The 15,606-nt window shown below is 41.8% G+C and overlaps 1 protein-coding gene across 10 annotated transcripts in view; it reads left to right on the top strand.

Moving 5' to 3' along the window:
* The window catches only part of TBL1X (transducin beta like 1 X-linked), a 262,718-nt gene that overhangs the window by 66,423 nt on the left and 180,689 nt on the right, over window positions 1–15,606 (top strand). For 7 of the 10 annotated variants that reach the window (XM_039500173.1, XM_039500176.1, XM_039500177.1 and 4 more), the window contains one exon: window positions 13,824–13,897. The exons of the other annotated variants lie outside the window; for them this stretch is intronic. The gene's annotated coding sequence lies outside the window, so the exon portion shown is untranslated. The remainder of the gene's footprint in view (window positions 1–13,823; window positions 13,898–15,606) is intronic. 10 annotated transcript variants of the gene reach the window in all.

The raw sequence follows: 15,606 nt of genomic DNA on the forward strand, positions 1-15,606 counted from the left end.
CTGGGGTCTTCCGCCGCCGAATTGCCGCCAAAGAGCCGGCACTTCGGCGGCAGGTCCCGGGGCGGAAGGACCCCCCGCCGCTGGTCTTCAGGGCACTTCGGCGGTGGGTCCTGGAGCGGAAGGACCCCCCCGCTGCCGAATTGCCGCCGAAGCCCCGGAGCGGAAGAAGCTCGGGGGCCTGGGCCCCACGAGAGTTTTCTGGGCCCCCCCGGAGTGAGTGAAGGACCCTGCTCCAGGGCCCCCGAAAAAGCCCCTATGAGAGATCTGGGGCCTGGGGCAAATTGCCCCACTTGCCTCCAACTCTGGGCGGCCCTGTTTTGGTCATGGAATTATGTAAGCTTACACGTTGATGCAAAATCCAAGACAGTAAACCAGAGATCGGCAACCTTTGGCCCACCAGGGTAAGCCCCCTGGTGGGCCAGGCCGGTTTGTTTATCTTCCGCGTCCACAGGTTCGGCCGATCATGGCTCCCACTGGCCGTGGTTCACCACTCCAGGCCAATGGGGGCATCGGGAAGCAGCATGGGCTGAGGGATGTGCTGGCCACTGCTTCCTGCCACCCCCCTTGGCCTGGAGCGGAGAACTGCAGCCAGTGGGAGCTGCGATCTGCCGAACCTGCGGACATGGCAGGTAAACAAATCAGCCCGGTCCGCCTGGGGGCTTACCCTGGTGGGCCACGTGCCAAAGGTTGCCAATCCCTGCAGTAAACTAAAGGGAATGATTGTGGTTTTGCACTTTTTTTGAACATCTAAACAAATTTCAATTTACAGTTAGTTATCTAGGTTTTGCTATATGAGCCAAAAATATCACTGAAACTTGTATCCCCAGCAAAACAGATAAAATCTAGCTGTAATGCTATTCAAACAGCCTTAGTCTAGGTTTCTTTTCTCCTTTTTGTATTTTGTTCTTTGTAACTAGATTGTCAGTTATCACTTACTGAGACAGCCTTATATATCCCCATACACTTTATTTCTTACACATGTGGACACATTGTCTTACTAACAAAATATATTCCATCACAAGATGCCCTTGTGCATTTGTTGGACAGAGTATATCTTTTTCTTTTCTGCTTATGGCTTTAGAAATGTTATAATATATTTGGAGTCCAAAAAAGACCTAAATTTAAAATTTAAAGAGGTGAAGTGAGGGTTAGACAGTGAGGATGGGTAAGGCATGCTCACTACATGTATAGGTTTCAGAGTAGCAGCCATGTTAGTCTGTATCCACAAAAAGAACAGGAGTACTTGTGGCAAATAAATACATAAATCTGTTAGTCTGTAAGGTGCCACAAGTACTCCTGTTCAAATTACGACATGTATAGTTATTGATGTGGAAACTATGCAGGTGTGGTGTCCATTTTTTAAATGATCTCCAGTCCCTCATCCAAAAAAATTAAGTGAATTTAGTGCTGAGAGAGAGAGGATAACTTGGTACCTTTGGAAAACTAATCCAGAGCTCAACTGTAGCAAGGCAGTGGCAATGAAAGTTTCCTCACCCTGTCTCACAATCGTGTATCAGCCCTGAGTTGTGGGTGTAGTTTACTGCAAATACCTTTTAATCTTGTCCTTCTTGATACCACTGCCAACAAAATGTCAATTGTGAAACATCTGCCTGTTCATTTTTGCTCCAAACACTCCACATTTGGTTAGTGTATAGGGCCTGATTTTTAAGTTTGTGAATGGACAAAATGCATGCCTAGCTTGCATGTCTGTTGGCTCGTGTGTACATGCAACTAGGAATTTTAATGCAACCAGCTGGTGGTGCATGTGCTAATAAGCGTGCATTTGCATTCAGGCAAAATATATTCCTAAAGTCTTCTTGAAAATCAGATTACCTCTGCATGAAAGTTTCAGATTTATAGACACAAAATCTAGTTCTATTTTATAATGATACCTGTGTAATCTGCAGTGTAAAAAGCTTTTCTCTCTCACTCCAACCTAGATCACAAGTGCAAAAGTCAATGGAATAATTTTGCCTTGACTGTCAAAGTAATCATTTGTGTAAGTGTTTAGTCTCACCATACTTATTTACAGTTTTACTTCAGATGAGCATTCAAACTGTCCGAGATCTAGTTTGTTTTTGTACAAACACTTGCCAGAAACTAATTTAAATTGTACCTAGAACTTGTCTGCAATTTCAGTTAATGTAATCGTTGACAAGGGAAAATATCAATGAAGGTACAAGGGCCAAACTGTAGCTCTGAGAGGATGATTATGCAGGTATTGGAGAACCATCTTGAGTTCCTGAGTAATGGGTGGAAATATTATGACAACATAAGGCAAAATGCTGCATCAGTGTCTGGACTCTTCTGGAAGTTGGCACTTGCTTCATCTGCATAGAAGGTGTAGTGTGTACTTTTCTCTCAATACTGCTCTAACATTGCTAGCTGAAGGGTAAAGCTAGAGCAGGGGTTCTAAGACTTTTGTACTGGTGACCCTTTTCCCCCACATACTAAGCCTCTGAGTGCAACCCCCCTTATACGTTAAAAACACTCTTTTATATATTTAACACCATTATAAATGCTTGAGGCAAAGCAGGGTTTGGGGTGGAGGCTGACAGCTCATGACCCCCCATGTAATAACCTCGCGACCCCTTGAGGGGTCCCAACCCCCAGTTTGAGAACCCCTGAGCTAGAGCCATGCTCATATCTTGCCCAGACATGCTGCTTCTGTTTTATGCAGCATTGCTAACATGCTGGCTTTTCCCACCTCTGTCTCTAGCAGTGTATGCAGCCGCATCATGTTTGCCTCATGCCTTACTAGTATTCCTCCCACTCGTGGAGGGAGAATCGTAACAGAGCTCGACAGCAGATTTAAAGGATGTGTATACAATAGTTTGTGTAAAAAAAAAAATCATGATTTTTATTTTCTTAGTGGAAGTAGCTGTGTCATGTTTGGCTTTAATGCTTGCATGATTTAAATACGAGTCCCTTCACTAGCTCAGAAGAAAATGATGGCTCCATATATTGCTTAGAAGAAAAAATATTTCTGGATTGTGATATCAGGAATACAAAACAGACATAAAATTTTGAGGGAATTAAGAGCTATGACATATTGAGGGAAATTTAGATTATGTTCAGTTTTAAACCATGGTCCAAATTCTCCCACTGATATAATATGTTTTGTAAACTAGAATATTTTGGCAATAGATGCATAATGTATTTAGAATTGCACTATCCTATGTTACATTTTTCAGTTCCAGAGGAGCCATAAACAAAGCTGTTTTGCTTGACTATCAGTCATCTACTCTATCCATCATGATTATCTTTTGTACTCTGCAAGTTTACAGTCATTCACTGTGAAGTCTGACTTTTGGTGGGACCTATTATTTTAGTTTCAACAAGATGCTTAAAAAAGGAGATATCCAAACAGTCCATGGAAACCCAAATGGTTAGTTTAAAAATGTGATTCTTGAAACAAATTGTACAGGAATGTTAAACAGTGCCTTTGTTACAGACAGATAGTGGAGCAAGAAGCTATATCTGGAAACATTTCTGAGGTGAATATTTCCTGCTCTGACTACCCTGAACAAATATGTGGAAGAGGTGGCCTAAAGCTAGTTCAAGTTTCTATCATTTGAAGGAATATGCATAGGATCAGGAGTCAGAAAATCCCGATTTCTAATCCCACTCTCTCATTATGTGACCTTGATCATGTCACGCTAATCGTAGTTTCAGTTTCTCCATCTGTAAAATGGGGATAGTATTACATCTCCAGCTACCTCACAGGAATGTTGTGTGAATTATTTAATGATGATAAAACACTTTGAATGTGAAAAATGCTATGTAAATGTTCCAATTCCTTTAAACTCTGTTTCAATACAAGAAGTTGCAATGCGATCATTTAGTGATCCAGGTGCAGTGCCACATTCCTTCTGCTCTGAATTGTTTTGCTATTCTATGCAAGATGTCTCCCTCCCTCTATTCCTCAGTTAACAGGAGAAATACATTCTCTTCACATATAACTCAGGAAGGAATTAAGTTAGTATATAGATGTCTTATGGCCCTTTCTGTTCTTCTCCCATCTTCCCCTCCCAGCATCTCTATGAGAAAGTGAACTTTCAGGGACTGCAGTGGATCCACTAAGACCCCAAGTTAAAAGGGGAAAGTGTGGAAAGGAAATGAGATATGAAATTCTTTCAAAGCACTTCAGTGTAGACACTACCTATGCCAATGGGCGAGATTCTCCCGTCCGTGTAGGTAATCCACCTCCCTCAGTGGTGGTATCTAGGTCGATGGAAGAATTCTTCCATCAATTTAGTGCTGTCTACTCTGGGGGTTATGTTGGCTGAACTACGCCACTTAAGGGTGTGGATTTTTCACATTACTGAGCAACATAGCTGGGTCAACCTAACTTTTTAACATAGACCTGGACTTATTCTTGGTATTGAAGTAAGTCATTAGAAGGTAGGCAGGAAGTGGTGTGTGTGGAGCAGTGGAGAATGAAAAAGGGCAGCATTGCCATTAGCTTGTCTGGTCGTTGAAAAACCACAGCAGCTTATATACTTCTTGGTTTGTTTACAGCACATTTTTGACATAGCTGCTTCCTGTTTAAGTGTACAACAGGAAGAAACGTGGTTCCTAAATTAGTAGGTTAAGGTCACAAGGAAAGCAGCTGGTAATGGATGGTGTAAAGCTTTCTAGACTTTATACAGTACAGGGTTTAAAGAGACAACACCTTTCAACCTTAAATTAGTGATCCTGATTAAAAAGAAGTTAAATCCTTAAATTAGTACTTTCTAACATCGGGAACACATTACGTTCATTTTGTTCAATAACATTTTGTTCATTGTCCTTTTATTGGACTAAGGGAGGACTCTGTCTTTTATGTGTGATGTTTGGCAACTACCATTATATGGCCTGGATCCTGATTGGGGCCTCATGGGCATTACAGTAATATAAATAATTATATTTATAATGTCTAGTGGAGAGCGTGAGTTAAGAGACCTGGCTTCTATTCCCAGCTTTGCCAATTAAGTGCTGTTTCATCTGACACAAATTATTTGAAAAAGTCCAATTTTAAAAAGAGGCCAGCGATTTTGGATGGCTTTTGTTTTTTTCCTCAATTCGACATGACTTGAACCTGATTTTTTTTCAGAGATGCACAATACCTAAGACTCTTGCTGAAGTCAATTTGAGATGTAGATACTGAGCACTTTAGAAAATTAGGCAAAGGTGTGTCATGTTTATCACCCAAAATCAGTAGCCTTTTTTGAACTTTTTGGCCAGAGATGTTAATTTGGCTTTAGTTTCCCAACTGTAAAATGGATGTTATTGTTACCTCTTTTGTAATATACACTTCTACCCCGATATAATGCTGCACTTGGGAGCCAAAAAAGGATGAAAAATGCTATATAAGTATTTATTAAATGGTTGGCACGCCCTTTGTGGCAGATCTTTTTCTCCCTTGTTTAACTAACATATCACATAGAGTAAAGCAGAACAAAACTGCACCAGTAATTTGTGTTTCATGTTGTGGATTTTGTTTCCAATATGTAAGGAATCAGATTGTCTTTAATACTTTTGGATGGTTGGAAATGTAATTCTGGGACTGCCCTGCATGAAGTGTTGCTGTGATGAGTGGTTACTGAAACTAGCAGGTGTCTAGTGCTTCCTCTTCTCTCTCACTGCCCCTCCCCCCACTTCCTCCATGAACTGTGAAGTTCATAGATCAAAGAAATGTTAAATGCATTGGCTGCAGGCAAGTATAAATATATAAGTTGTGTTTAAAGGTCTGCTGAGAAATTCTAGGGTTTGTTTGTTTACATGGGAAAGATACCAGTACAAGAGAGAGTGAATTTAAATTGCTCTATTTATACCAATATAACTCCCCACATGGACAGTCTTACTCCATCCAATAGGAGTGCCTGTTAATGCTTTAGCTGAGGGATTGGCAATCTTTGGCACGCGGCACGCCAGGGTAAGCACCCTGGTGAGCCGGGCTGCTTTGTTTACCTGCCGCGTCCGCAGGTTTGGCCGATTGCAGCTCCCACTGGCCGCAGTTCGCTGCTCCAGGCCAATGGGGGCTGCGGGAAGCCGTGGCCAGCACATCTCTCGGCCCGTGCCGCTTCCCACAGCTCCCATTGGTCTGGGACGGCAAACCGCGGCCAGTGGGAGCCGCGATCAGCCGAACCTGCGGACACGGCAGGTAAACAAACCAGCCCGGCCCGCCAAAGGTTGCTGATCCCTGCTTTAGCTTATGTCTCTTTAGAAGAGTTTAAACTAACCTGAAAAAAGCCACTCTTATTCCAGACTGTCAAGTGTCTTCACAACATCAGTAGCTAGGGTTGCCAGTTTTGGCTGGACATATTACTGGAGGTTTCATCACATGACATAAACTTTTATTAAAGATTAATCTTTACTTCCTGGAGACCCCAGGACAATCCTGGAAGGTTGGCAACCCTATCAGTATCCTACAAAATGTGTGATTCTACTAAGTCGTCAGAAACTAGCGAAAAAAATGGAATCATAGTATTAAGATCCTGGGGGCTTACAGCACCAATTTCTGACGTGTGCTGAGCAGCTGGTAATGCTGAGTTCAGTGGTGGTTGCAAGCGCTCAGCACCGCTTAGGACTTGTCTATACAGTGGGGTAATGCACTCAACAGAGGTGTGATTTCTAAAGTACACTCCTGTGGTCTGCATTAGTAAGTCCAGGTGGACCCTTCTGCAGAGCTTCAACATAGTGCTGTTTGAAACTGTACTATGTTAAAGCGCACTAGGAAAACTTTAGTGCCAACAAGCGGGGTCTGCACGGGTTAATTATTGTGCAACACATTAGTGCGCTTTAGAGATCACTCCCCCACAGCATGCGTCACCCCACTGTGTGGGACAAGACCGTAGCATTTTCAGGACTGGGCCTCAAATCCTTACTTGCAGGTTCAGGCCCTTGACTTTGAGGTAGCAGGAGGACACAGAATATTTGGGACATATTTTAATCACTTATACTCTCCACCCGTTACAGCTAAGCTAAATCAGAGAAGAAAGAGACAATACAAGCTTGTGATACTGCCATATATATTTGAGACAAAAAGCTAAACATCATATATTATGGACGCTGTTGAATCATTAAAGCCATCTTTTCTCACTTTTATCTTTCGGATGATTTTGGTCATCCTGATAGGTCTAAACTTCACTTTCTTCTCCTGTGGAGTCATGGAGCTCAAGTGAAAAAGATATTATGTAATTATACGTCACTGCCAGTATTTAACATATAGCTCACCACTAACTAACTGCACAAAGAAATAAGTGATCTGAAGGCACTATGTACATTGGTGATGCTGTATGTACATTGGGGGAGGGTTGCAGTTATATCAAGCATTAAATATATGCGTTGAACTCCTGTCTTGTTCAGATATATGTAAACTTTAATGATTTATAATTGAATATTTAAATATAAAAGTGACTAACCATCAGTGGACTGTTTTCGTTATTTAAGATAGCTTCACTGTTTTGGGGCTGGTTTTACCATTGAAAGAATGTGTAGGTGCAATGGAAGTCCACCTTCAGCATATCTCTTAATGTTGAAGCAGTTGTTTGTACATGTGAGCAAAGTGCAGTGTTACTAAAGGGCAGTTCATTGATGAAGTAGCAGAACATGAAAGATGCGTGCTTACCCTACTGAATCAATTTTATTAGACTGAGGTTGAGAGTTTCAAAGCTAACGAGGGGATTTAGCCACATTTCATAATTCCCACTACTTGCAATGGGAGTTGTATGGCTAAAACCTCTATCTGGCTTTGAAAATCTCTTCTTGAAGTCACTTAGATTTTTGGCTGGCATTTTTCCCCATTGCTCAACATTCTGAATATCATAATACTTTGTATTATATAGTATAGGAGCAAAGGATCGACAAACCCACTCGCTTGGAGTGAGTCGGAATTTGGAGCACAGTTAAAAATTCGACCTTGTGAGGAGAGGGACGCTTATGCTTAAGGATGAATTTCATCCCTGGTGCATAAAGCAAAATTGGTGTGCGGAGTCTATTTAAAAATAATATTTGTTTAAAAATAATTCTTTGTTCCAAATACAGCAGAAAATAATTAAATGCTCCAACAACAAACTCTACATAGCAATAATAAAAGACCTGTTTGCGTATCAAACATTATCTTACAGATTTATAGTCTTGCTGCAATCCTGTCTTCTGCTCCCTCAGCACACAAGTTATATCAGATTAGACTCAGGGAGCCAATTGCAGAGGTGATGTTGGAAGGTCCTGTTAGTTTAAGGGAATCCTAAGAGATTCTAAATTGTTTTAATTTACACCAATTTAGACTCCTCCGTTAGATTCATCTCTGCCTTTGACCTACAGCCTAAAATACACAGGTCTTGGAATTGCACCCTGAAGCTAATTGGAAGCTCATGCAGTGTGTGGAGCACATGTGTAATGTATTCCCTGAAGAAGTACTGATTACACTAGGCAAGAAGGCAAGCTGCGTTCTGCATCAGCTGAAATTTTGGTGGTTAGGTGAGGAAAGTGTGGATAGATGACAATTAAGAGGAAGAAGCAAAAACGTGGGGAACAAATTGACAGGCGTGGTGGAGGAGCAGCGAGGACAGAGGGGGTAATGTGTAAAATGCGAGCCATGGGAAATAGAGGTAGAAAAGCAGATTTGTGGGGGAGGCTGGTATATAGTGTCATGGAAGTAGATTTGTAAGTGCTTAATCAGAAAAGCCTGTAATAACATTGGGTGTTGATACGAGAAAGCTGAGGTTGCTTATTCTATATTAGGGTTTATAAAGACTTACATTTTAAACCTCCTCACCTACCTTTGAAAGACCCCGCCTTGAAAACCTAAGTTTTGGGCCCAGATATAAAGCAACAATGACCTCTTGTAAATTCATCACACTCCTAAAGTATCTTTTTCAAATAGGCAATGTACCCTCTATATACAATGATCTAAGGCAGGGGTTCTCACAACACATTTTTGGTGCTTTGTACATTCTTGTCGTTTTTGTTGTTTTTTTGGTTGCTTACCGGCTAGTAAGTCTGTTGCTGTGAAAAGTGATATTTGTATGTTAATATCACTTTTCACAGCCTCCCAGCTAGCTACTAAATCTGCTGTGAAAAGTGATGTTAACACACATACAAATATCACTTTTCACGGCAGACTTACTTGGCCCTGGCATGTAGGGGGCAAATTAAGCCCTGGACAGGCAGGTGGGTAGGGAGGCACCAGGGCCAGGGGCGATAGGGGGAATGGATGAGGGGGCTGAGGGAGGCAGCAAGGGCCAGGGGCGACGGGAGGAGGGGAGGGGGCCAGAGCCCACTGACACATGGCCAGGGGCCGGGGCTGGAGCCTGCTGCTGTGCAGCTAGGGGACAAAGCCCAAAGTCCTGCCCCAGGGGACGGGCCCAGAGACGGACCCTGGGACCCAGAGATGGAGCCCAAAGCCCCACAGCTGGAGCCTGCCTCCCACCACTCCAGGGCTGAAGCCCGACCGCACCATCCTCGGGAAGGTGGGGAACTCACTGGCTGCCTGCTCCTCCAGTGTTTGTGTCTCCAGAGGGGAGCAGGGCTCAACCACTGCTGGGGGCCCCAGGGGAGGGGCCTCTGCTTTGCGCCCCCGCCCCCACTAACCAGGAGGCTGTAGCCACAAGAAAAGCCCCTGGTGGCTGCATTTGAGAAACACTGATCTAAGGTCAGCTGCATGTAGTGGCGATTGCTCCCAAGCTATTTTTGTGTGCAACTTGAATTAGAGGTGGGCAAAACTTTCATCATGAAGCTCTCATGGGATTTGAGTTTCATTACAAACTTCTCAGTTCTGGTTTGGTTTGTTGAAAGCCAAGCTCTGTTAATGTGAACTCCACTATTGCCAGTCCCAGATGTTTAAAACTTGGATTGGTTTAAAAAATAGTATTAAAAAACCCCAAAAGCAATAAATCATGTTGCTTTTTTGACTGCCTTTTTGGTTCCCTCCCATACACACACTTTTCGGGGGAAAACACTGACGTCTTTCTCTCCTCCCCCTGCCCCCATCACATTGTGTGAGATCATCTCAGGATCAAAATTCAACCATAAATACACACACAATAAATACAGTTCAGGAAGAGACTGGAACATTTCTTTGGTTGGTTTGTGTTTTCTGCCTAAGAACATGTGAAGTTGGACTATCAGCTGCTTCCCTTCTTCCTGGGTCTTGGCCACTGGTCCGGGGGACTCTACGTTTTAATTTAATTTTAAATGAAGCCTCTTAAACATTTTAAAGACCTTATTTACTTTATATACAACAGTAGTTTCGTTATATATTATAGACATATAGAAAGATAGAGAAAAAAAAAAAAAAAATTGTATACTTGGCAAAAAAAAAAGTAAGAGAGTAAATGAAAAAACTTGGCCCACCACACTTTTTTGGTTTGCTGACCCCTGGTTTACACGATAACCAAACTCTTACTGGACTCTGCCCAGCTTGGCTCCCATTTATGACCATTAGGTAATTGAGAAAGCATAGTGGGTATTAGCAGAGGGGGCAATGAGCATGCATGCTGCTTCCATGATGTCCCAGATGAAGGTAGTGGGTCTACCAAATTGGTGAACATTGAGCTCAGTAGACGCTCAGTGGGTTGTATTACATAGAGATCCCGGAATGGCTGACATTTTGTGATGCAATGTAGCGTCAACAGGCCACTCTGCCTTGAATAGTCCCTTACAGCACGTACTATACCAGGGATTGGCAACCTTTGGCACGCCACCCGCCAGTATGCCTACCCTGGCGGGCCGGGCTGATTTGTTTACCTGCCGTGTCTGCAGGTTCGGCCGATCATGGCTCCCACTGGCTGCGGTTCGCTGCTCCAGGCCAATGGGGGCTGCGGAAAGCGGCGTGGGCCGAGGAATGTGCTGGCTGCTGTTTCCCCACAGCCCCCATTGGCCCGGAGCAGTGAACTGCGGCCAGTGGGAGCCGCAATTGGCCGAACCTGCGGACACGGCAGGTAAACAAACTGGCCCGGCCTGCCAGGGTAAGCACCCTGGCAAGCTGTGTGCCAAAGGTTGCCGATCCCTGTACTATACTATGGATGACTAGACTTCAAAGAATTCAATTATTTTTTAACATTTTGACAAATAGGTGTTTTATTTTTAAGCATTTTAATTTTTTATTGATTAAAATTTTTCACAGTTGCAGGAAGTTATGGAGGGCGGGGAGATGAACAATAATTTATTAAGATGATGATAAAAAAGTACAGAGTTTAAGCATAGAAGTTTCTGGTTATCAGGGAATAACATATAGATTAATGGTCCCCCATATCAGCTCCCTGATGTGTAAGTCCATTACAGAAATTCAAGAGACAAGGTGGATGAGGCAATACCTTTTATTGGACCAACTTCTGTTGGTGATAGGTACAAGCTTATGAGCCACACAGAGCTATTCTTCAGGCTTGGGAAAAATAGTCCAAGCATCACAGCTAAATGTAAGGTGGAACAGATTATTTAGTATAAATTATTGTTTGTCTGGTTTAAGATTGGGTGGCATAAGGAATACATAATTTGCAATATCCCTGATTGGGGGTAAAGGGTTGATGGGTCAAAGTACAGACATTGAGATATGAGGGTATGAAGTTCATAAAGTGGCTATGTTTGGATGTGGAGTATAATGAGTGGATATGATGATGAGGATGGATTGACCCTCATTTGGTGAGATTTAATGTTCAGGGAGTTTATGGTTCCAGTTTATATGATCCAACGGAGAAAGTCTCTTAGTTCCTTTCTCGTAGTCGAAGAATGATGTCACTCTATGGATGGCAGGGAGACAAACAATAATTTATACTAAATAATCTTTTCCTCCTTACATTTAGCTGTGATGCTTGGACTATTTTTCCCAAGCCTGAAGAATAGCTCTGTGTGGCTCATAAGCTTGTACCTATCACCAACAGAAGTTGGTCCAATAAAAGATATTACCTCATCCACCTTGTCTCTTGAATTTCTGTAATGGACTTACATGTCAGGGAGCTGATATGGGGGACCATTAGCTTTAAGATCCCTTCCTGCACTGTAAGACAGGCAGTACTGGAAGAAGAGTTCTCTCTCATTCTCTCTGGAGCACTTGTGGCCCGAGGGTGGAAATAAACTCTTTGTGCCCCTTTTCACCATATTATATCAGGGTCAGAATTTGACCAGTCCGTGGACAGTTGTATATTTGTCATGTTTTATTCATTAGGCCTTTATGCAATTAGAATTTATATATAAAATACTGTAACCCTAGTGGTTAAAAAAAAATAAAAAACTAATTTACTCTCCTCTTGTCTTTTGCTGATTGCTGCTTATCCTAAAACTATTCTACAATTAATAATAATAAAAAAAGAAATTTAAAATGTATCCTTTTGATGAAGTTACATTTTATAACTGCTAGTAAAGAATTTTTAGGAACAGTTGTTTTAGGAATGCTTAAATTGGGGCTTATATTGATGTGCACCTGCTTTGTGATACATTCTTTAATAACATGTTTACTTGCTATTTTTTCCATAGGACTCCCGCCTTACTTTGGGCTTGGCTACACTCGAAACGCTAAAGCGCTGCCGCGGCAGCGCTCCCACGGCAGCGCTTTGAAGTGCGAGTGTGGTTGCGGCGCCAGCGCTGGGAGAGAGCTCTCCCAGTGCTGCAGGTACTCCACCTCCCTGTGGGGATTAGCTTACAGCGCTGGGAGCCGCGCTCCCAGTGCTGGGGCAGTGTTTACAGTGGCACTTTACAGCGCTGTAACTTGCTGCGCTCGGGGGGTGTTTTTTCACACCCCTGAGCGAGAAAGTTGCAGCGCTGTAAAGCGCCAGTGTAGCCAAGGCCTTTCAGTGCACAGATTGGTTGCACAGGCAACCATGAATCTGGGACTTCCTAGCTTTCAAGTGCTTGATTTTGTAACTTAAATCACGTTTTTTCTAATGATGGAGGGAGGGAGGGAGGGAGGGAGAGGAGGGTTGATACTGCCGTGCCTTCTGTATATTTCTTCTGGAAAAGCCTAGATGGACAGGATGAAAGAAAATAAGAATGGAGAGAATATAGTTAAAATGTTATTTAATCCCATTAAAATTTTTAGATGTATATTCAACTTGCCACTGTTTTGAATTTTCTTTAATTGCTTTTATCATAGAAATACAAGACATTAATTAATTAATCAGTCCCCCCCCTTCGTTTTCATGTATCATTTTTTCTACCATATTAATGGGAGAAATTCAGACTTAAACTAACTTTGTTCTTTTTTCCCATGTGGCTATCAGTATTTGGCCCCCTGTGCTCTGAATAGAGTTGAAAGTAACATGGTGGTTATTGCTTAATGATAATAATTTCAACTGTTATGTCATGCCATCATAATTGTCAATATTTTTTATTGGGCCGTACCTTAATTAAGTAAATAAAGGCACAAAACCTCTCACGATTTGTAAAAAGGTAATTGAATCTATAGAATTTCCGCTTCAGGCAATAACAATTTTAAGGTAAATTAAATCTGTGGCCAATAAAACCTCGATCATGCCACATTCAATTAATACCCTTTTTAAAAAAAAGGATAAAGGATGCCTGTGTCATCAAACTTGCCTTTCAGTAGCCTGCATTTACACTAGTTTTCACTCAGAAAAAAATCTTTGACATTCTGTTGATTCTACAGACAGAATGATTTGCAGAACTGGTCAAAGTGAGAGCAGTCTCCCTGCACAGAAAAGTCCATTTAGCCTTTCTCTGGTGGAGTAAATTGATGGGAGAGAATCCTGTTATCAGTCCAGATATCTAGCACTTTTAGTTGACGTTTTTGGGTCATGGAGCATTAGGGTAAAGTCATGAACTCTTGAAGAGGACTTGTGTGAACTTGGCATTTCCTTTTTTGTTTTTGTTTTTGTCATTGACAGGTACCCAAGGATAGGAAACTGGCCTGAAGGGAAAATCTGGGGGAGACTGGGTATTTGGCTACATTTGCCCCTGAGTAAGTAAATGTTTAAATAATTACAATACTGTCAGCTTTTTTTAGCTTTTCAGTGCCTGAAAAATAAATATTAACTGTACTGGCTTTAGTCCCTGGAAACTATGCAGATGACTCAAGGTTTCTTGGAATGAAATAGGGCAAGAATATTTGGGCTTGCTTTTTTAAGAGCTTGTATATTACCTTCAATACTTCATAAAAGGCCTTGTTTTTTGTTTCTACCCTCAAAGCCTGTATCAAGTTAAGTGAAGAAAAAGATTATAACTAAAACAAGTTTTGTTGTTGTTGGCCTTTTATTTTTGCTGGTTTAGTTTTCTGAGAATTACTGTCGAGTGCAATGGAACTATCACTGACTTAAAGTTAAGCACACGCTTTGCTGGATTGGGGTCTGGTTGCATGGCACTTTGTAGGCTCAAGGCCTTATAGAGGAAGGTTTGAGCACAGAAGCAGTCAAGCACCAGGGAGCAGACATAGGTAGAAAAGAGCCCATGAGAGAGGACTCTGGATTCACATCCCCACCCCTGAGCAATGACCTAAACTTGCATGTAAACAGCGCTATGTTAATGGGAGAGCTTCTCCCATTGACATAGCTACCGCCCCTCAGGGAGGTGGATTAACTACACCAATGGAAGAAGCTCTCCCATTGGTGTAATAGTGTCTTCACTAAAGCGCTACAGCGATGCAACTGCACCAGTGTATGTGACGATAAGCCCTAAGTTGCAGACCATTGTTGCTCTTTGCCATGTTAATTGAGGGAAAATCTGCTACGGAGTCAATTAAAAGGAATGCAAGGATACTTCCTAGGAAGTGAGAATCCAAGAACCAAATTTATGTTTCCCTCATGGCAGCGCAAAAAATTGCCACTAAAACCTGGGGCCAGCCCCAAGACTTTTCATTTTGCTAGGAAAGGTGGTTCATAATAGATACTCCTTAAAATACAAACGGATCCCTTGTAAACTGGGGTATTTTGAATGATCAGATAAGCAAACTGTAGCATTGACCATTTTTTCCCCCTTTCTTACCCAGTATGTATTCTTAATATGGAGGCAAAGTTCATTGAGTTTTCTGAAATGAATACCAAAATTGTAGCACTTCTCCATGCTGGGAATTTATCATTGCCATAAAAGTTATTTTTAGTTTGGGAAGGTTTATCGTTGTTTATGTAAGGCAAAGATTCTTTATTTCTAACTATGTTATGTTTTGAGAGAAACTGCCTCTTACAAAGTCCATTGCTTTTGGTTCATGTCTGACCTAGACTGATATCAGTGTGTTTGATTCTAAAACATTGCCATGGCTTAATCATATTCCAGTTCTCAATGAATGAAATAATAAGAAGTTGATAAATGTATGATAGCTGAGTAGGCAAGCGTACTTTAGTTTGCAGTATTAACTGTTTATTTCTTTATAGTGCAAGTATAAACTTTTTTGCCTTTTTAATCACTTGTGGTATAAAGAGAGAATTAAACATGCCACCTCTTATAACATAAGTTTCATAAGCTACAACACCATGTAAGATTTTAAACTCATTATAAACCCACATGTACATAGCATAAGAATCTATTCTTATCTTTGCTGTGAAATACAGTAAGACCCCCACTTAGGGTCAGTTTTTGTTTTCTAACTCAAGTAATCTCACATTGTTTGTCACTTGCACCTTTAAAACTGGCTAGTTGTTTTCATGTTTAAGGGCTGGTTCCTGCAAATGGGTATGC

Source organism: Mauremys reevesii, linkage group 1 (genome assembly GCF_016161935.1).
Source record: "Mauremys reevesii isolate NIE-2019 linkage group 1, ASM1616193v1, whole genome shotgun sequence".
In the NCBI taxonomy this organism is placed as follows: Eukaryota; Metazoa; Chordata; order Testudines; family Geoemydidae; genus Mauremys; species Mauremys reevesii.